The following is a 6,375-nucleotide window of genomic DNA, read 5'->3' as shown; positions in this document are numbered from 1 at the left end:
CGCTGAGCGGCCAGGCCCAGCCCGAGTGGCCGACTCCTCCCCGGCCCCTGGGTGGGGCAGCAGCCGCTCCCCAGGGACTGTGGCCCCAGCACCTGGGGGCTCTCGGGCTCGGGGACCCCCCCCACAGCCACCGCTCTCTGCCCTGTGGCTCCTGTCCCCCTGTTCATCACCCTGTGTGTGTCCCCAATGAAGCCCTGACTCCCAGCCAGAGGTCAAGGCCCTGCGCGGGTCACCCACCTATGTCACACTCAAGGACTGCTGGCCACACCAAGCAGACTCCGGCTGTCCCCAGGGGTCTGGAGGAGCAGGTGACCGAACACTGCGACAAACACCTCCCAGGCTGCAGCCCCGGCTCCTGGTGACTCCTCTTCCCCCCTCGGAAGCCCCAGCCTCAGTGTCCCCTCTGCCGTCCCAGGACCCCGCCCAGTCCTCCTCTCTGGCTCTGCCCGACTCCACAGGGGGCTGAGAGTGTCTGTGTCCCTCTTTGTTCCCCACCAGGACTCTCTCTGTTCTGTCCTTGTGGTAGATGGCCTTTATCACTCCAGGTGAGCCCCCAAACACCCAGAGAGATTGGCGGTCCCCAAAGTCAGGTGAGCACCCCTGTGCCCATCTCCACGTCGTTGGTGACAAAAGGCTCTAACTGGGGACTGGCTCCAAGCCACCAAAAGGTAGGCACAGGGCAGAGACCCCGACCCTTGTTCTGAGGGCTGGGGTCCCTGCCTGTCCCTCCCTGGCTGCCTCCCAGCCCTGCATGGACCCGCCTCCTGCCCAGATCCTCCTGTGGCAGGCACCGAGGGCCACCACTGAGTGGCTGCTTCCTCCTGGCCCCGCGCCCGGCCTCGTGCTTTCTGGGGACTTTCCTGGACATCCAAAGCAAGATGGGGCCGGGAAGTGGCCGCGTGGAAAGGGCCAGCCCCTGGGGGCCTCTGGCAGATGGACCGGTGCCTCCCCCGCTGGGGGACCTGCCCTGCGCTCCATGTGGCCCCGGGGCTGTGGCTCCAGGTCTGACCCAGTGCCCTGCCCACCCCCCACCAAGCACCACGGCTGCCCCCCCCACACGCAGCCCTGGGACAGGGACCCTACTCTTTGCGGAAAAGATGCACGTAGCAGCCCGAACCTTCCAGGCGAGGACCGGAGGCCGGGAGACCCCTGGGGCACGGGGTGCAGGGGAGGGGACTTTCAGTTCAGCCCTTGGCTGGGAGCCACAGGCCGACCTGGGGCCTGGGCAGGGCTGAGCTCTGGAGGAAACAATGTCAATTGTAAAATTAGTGACCAAGCACCTGTGTGTGTGTCGGGCACTGGGGACAAGTGAGACCCTGGCACAGCAGACACCAAACCAGTAAGCACACAGCCCCAGGGAGAGGGAAAGACCAGGAAGCAAATACACCACGGCAGAAGTGGGAACCCAGGGGTGCTCTGGCCAGGGACAGGAAGGGCATTCTGGGCAGGTCACTCATGGTCTGAGATGTGCCCGAAGAGGTGGTTCTGGGCACATCTAGGGAGAGGGAGTGCAGGTGGCGGGAGCAGCAAATGCAAAGGTCCTGAGGTAGAGGTGAGCAGGAGGCAGTGGTCTTATTCAGGAAGGTCTAAACCCAGAGCTGGGAGGGGACGGGTCAGGGGTTTGGGGCACCAGGACAAGCTGTCCTGTAACCAGAGCCCAGCAGGAACGCGTCCCCCTCCCACCCATCCCCAGCGCTCCCGCTCAGGACAGAATGTGCTGGGAGGAAGGCAGCCGGCTGTGCCTGGTGGCTGGGGCGGGCAGGTGGCTCAGGATTCCTGAACAGCAGCCCGGCCGGGCTCCCTGCCAGTGCGGGCGGGAAAACAAGTGCTGGGCGCGGTGCCGGCCTGTCACCCTGTGCCTGCCTGTCACCCCATGCCCCAGGGCTGGCCGGGCCACGGCCAGAGACAGAGATGGTGAGAGGACCAGAGACCAAGAGAGACAGATCGGGAGAGACAGAAATGAAAGTGAGTGACACAGAGACACAGACAGACAGACGGACACAGAGACAGGGGGACACAGAGGCAGAATTCTGGGCAAGTCCAAGCCAAGGAGAGGGCGGAGGAAGGGGCAGAGGAGACAGAGACAGAGACAGAGAGACAGACTGGGGAGAGATGGCGTCAGAGACCCAGGCACAGGGGCGGTGAAGGACGCAGAGGGACCTGCAGTCTGTCTCTGCACAAGCAAAGTACCTGGTGCAAAGGATCCTGGGAGCAAGTGAGAAGGGGTGACACCCCCTCCCCATCTGAATCTTGTCCTCCATAAAGTAGGGGTCCTCCAGTCCTTTAGTCAGTCCACAACCTCCTCCTGTCTGCTGGAGGCTGTGGCTGCGGACACAGTCATGACCTGACTCAGCCCTCAAAGTCTCAGACAAACAAGTGAAATCTAAGTGGGATTTCAGAGTGTAGTGAGGACCATGAAGACATCAGAACAGAGGGAGGAGAGAGGGTGATGACAGGTGGTAACTTCTCAGGAGGCTGGACATCTCTGAGAAGGTAAACAGGAGCCAGTCACAAGGGAAGGGCATTTCAGCAGAGGAAACAGCATATGCAAAGGCCCTGAGGTGGGAATCAGCTCCGGTGTTTCAGCAGCAGAGGTGGGGGAGTCAGGAGGAGTGGGGGGGAGGGGAGTCTTTGGGTCACTTCACACTAAGTTGACTGTGTTCCTCTAGGCCCCAGAAGCCCCTCCCTGTATTCAGGGAAGTCAGTGAATTGGGACTGTTTGAGCCGGCTCCACCCTGTGTCATTTATCTGACCCAGAAAGTCCTCCTGTAGGGATCGGGTTCCCCACAGTTGCAGACTCAGGAGTCCTGAGGACACGGGTGTCTGGTCCTCCCAGCCCTGCCAGAGGGGAGTCTTGTAGAACTGTACGCACATCCGATGTTAGAAGAAATGCCGAGGCCACTCTCAGTTTGGGAACATAGATCTGGAAACAGGTCTTGCGTCTTGTATACCCCAGGTGACGGGGAGTCCCCCCTTTTTGGTACCGGGGATTGAACTAGGGCACTTGACCCCTGAGCCCCATCCCCAGCCCTATTTTGTATTTTATTTAGAGACAGGGTCTCACTGAGTTGCTTAGCGCCTCCCTCAACTGCTGAGGCTGGCTTTGAACTCACGATCCTCCTGCCTCAGCTTCCCAAGCTGCTGGGGTGACAGGTGTGTCCCACCGCGCCCAGCTCATCTCCTCTTGAAACTACCAATGTGGATGCTTAGGGACCGAGCTGTGGGAACATGTGCCCTCAGCCAGGCCCCAGGTACCTTCTGTTCTGAGCTTGGTGCCAGGTCAGCTGTCCAGGGCAGATGCTGGGTGGACCCCAGGACAAAGAGCAGACAGAAATTGGGGGCCAACATCAGGCCAGAGGCTCTGCAGACACAGCCCAGGGACACCGTTGGTGAAACTAAGACTTGGGGGTATGTCACCTACCTGAAGTCACACACAGCCCTCACCTGCATCTCCCAGGGTCCAGTACCTGGGCCACCAGTCCTTATCTCTAGCCCCTGACCCTGCCAGTGGCCACCATGGGCTGCCAGTTAATTTAAAGTATTTTTAGCCAAGCATGGTGGCTCACGCCTCTAATCCCAGCGGCTGGGGAGGCTGAGGCAGGAGGTTCATGAGTTCAAAGCCAGCCTCAGCAAAAGTGAGGCCATAAGCCATCAGTGAGACCCTGTCTCTGAAAAAAATACAAAAAAGAGCTGGGGATGTGGCTCAGTGGTTAAGCGCACCTGAGTTCAATCCCCGGTACCAAAATAATTATCGTACCAAAAATTTAGGGCTGGGGGTATGGCTCAAGTGGTAGCGCGCTCGCCTGGCATGCTGTGCGGCCCGGGTTCGATCCTCGGCACCACATACAAACACAGATGTTGTGTCCACCGAAAGCTAAAAAAATTTAAAAATTTAATTTTATATCCTAAAAAGTATACATATTTGGGGGTGCCGTGTGGCCACTCAATACTTGGGTACCATGTGCAATGACCATTTCTGTCCCCTAAACGTTGACCATTTATTTCTTTGTGCTGGGAGCTTCCAACTCCCCTTTTCTAACTCTTTATAAAATAGAAGTTGTCATAAGCTGTGGGTGGAGCTCGGGGGGGGGGGGAGCGCTGGGTTCCAACCCCGGCACCAGCTGCTCCTACCCAGCTGTATTCCGGACCGTTATCTGACCTCCTTCGGTCCCCTCTCCCGTTTCCTTGCCTCTTCTGGGCACAGCCTCGGCTACCAGATCTGGGCGTGGCTAGGATGCCGGGGGCGGGGCCTCAAAATCTGGCGCGGAGCCTGCGCAGAAGCTTGGGGAACCTGGTTGCGAGGAGGGGCGGAGGCGGGGACTTTGATCCCAGGAAGCCAGTTTGAGTGGCAGCTGCATTACTCCAGATCCTGAGACCCTGGGTGAGAAGCCTCTTTCTCTTGGGCTGGCTGTCCCGTGAGTCACACACAACTCCATGTCAACAGCAGAGAGCTCAGTGGATAGTCAAAGAAATCCTTTGGTGTCCCCAGCGCAGCTGTGTGCAAGGGTCCAGCACATGCCCACAGTCCTCCGGCGAATGAATGGCTCAGCGCTAGGTGGTGGTCCAGACAAAGGAATATTATTTGGCCATAAAAAGGAGCAGAGCCCTGATCCGTGCTGCCGAGTGGGTGAACCTCAAAAACATGCTGAGTGACAGAAGCCAGACAGAAAAGGCCACAGAGCCGGTGACCCCATTGACAGGGAATGTTCAAAACAGGCACATTCACAGGGACAGAGAGCAGATTGCCCATTACCAAGGCCTGGGGGAGGAGGAGCAGGGAGTGACTGCTGAGGGGACAGGGTCTCCTTGGGGAGTGGTGGAAACTTCTGGAACAAGATAAAAGTCATTGATGGCACATTTGAAGCGCAGTGTGGTGAATTCTGTGGAACTTTACACCTTACAATGGTTAATTTTATGGTATGTGAATTTCAGCTCAATTAAATCCAGAAATGCCCAGAGTCAGGTAGGTAGGGTCACCCTGTGCCCAGCCACCTGTGTGTTCTGAGGGCAGAGGAGCCCCCGTCCCTGCTCCCCCGTCCTGTTCAGGGTGCAGGTGAGGGGCACAGGGCCCTCCTGCCCTGCTCGGCTGCCTGCTTCTGGGCCAGTCTCTTCCCAGCCCCAGCCCCAGCCTCCCCTTCTGCACTATGGGCCAGAAATGCACTCCTGACTGTCACCCAGGATGGTGGTCACGGCCACACCCACCGTCTTGGTGGCTGAGAGGACGTAAACCGGTAAAGCCAGTCTCTTCTGCCACACTTTTATTTTATAAAAAATAATTGTATAAAATAGTGATTTTAAGGCCTGTCACCCATGCCGAGCCCGGGGATGGGCCCTGCGGCTGGGGGCTTGTCCAGCTGCCCCCTTCAACTCCCCCCCGGGGGGGCCTCCTGAAGCACAATGGTCCCTGATATGTCACCCTAGGCTGACTTGAGTCCCCAGGGCCTGCTTTAATGCTGTTGTCACTGTCTTGAAGTCCTAAGTCGCCCGTGAGCAAGGCCTGATGTCCATTTAGTAAGTAGCCTGGCTGCTCCTGCCCGTCCCTCCCTGAACCTGAGTCCCAGGCCCTAGATCACCAGGCAGCTCCTATGTCCTGGGGCACTTGGAGGAACTCCCGGGCTGTCCAGCCTGAGCCAGGGACCTCTGCTGCCCCACGTCGTTCCAGTGACCTGATTTCCTGAACGCCTTGCTCCTGGGCCCTCTTTCTTGCCTGCCAGGCCCCTCAGCCCATGAAGATGCCTCCCCTCTCAGCCCCATTCGAAAGCTGAAGGTGGTGGCCCCCAGATGCCACTCAGCGCTGACCTTCTCCAACTTCCCCTTCCCGCTCGTCCGCCTGCTGAGTTCCTTTTTGTCCTCCAAAGCCTCGGCCAGCCAGGCCTCCCCTGCTGCCTCTCTGGATGCCCCCAGCCCTGGGTCCCCTCTGACTTCACGAGATGGGAAGTGTCCATGTCTGCCTCTGGCTCCCTAAGACTGGAGGCTCCTGGGAGACCTGGCACCACTCATAGGCCAGGCACACGGGGGCCCAACAGTCCCCTGGGTCCGGTGCTGGCGCCGATGCTTTGGGATGGCTGGTCCAGACACGTCAGCTCCCAGCCTGGCTCCTCCTCCGTCCTGTGGGACAGTGGGACAGCCTGGCCCTGCCCCAAGACTCAGTTTCCTCAACTTTGGGCTCGTGAGCTCTTGGTCCAGCCGTTCCCCGTAGTCGCGGTGGCGGGAGATCTGTGGGCAAGCGCGCCCCTCCAGGTGTCCCCGTGCCGCTCAGCAGGTCATGCAGCGTGGCCTCATGGCCTCCGAAGGGGGGTTTGGGTCCTCCTGGGAGAAGGGTGCCCGTGAGGCCAGGGGAAGGCAGGGGAGGTCCCTGGGCAGACGGGGTGAGGA

The sequence above is a fragment of the Marmota marmota genome, unplaced genomic scaffold (genome assembly GCF_001458135.2).
Source record: "Marmota marmota marmota unplaced genomic scaffold, marMar, whole genome shotgun sequence".
NCBI classification, from domain to species: domain Eukaryota; kingdom Metazoa; phylum Chordata; class Mammalia; order Rodentia; family Sciuridae; genus Marmota; species Marmota marmota.
This window is presented reverse-complemented; position numbering follows the sequence as displayed.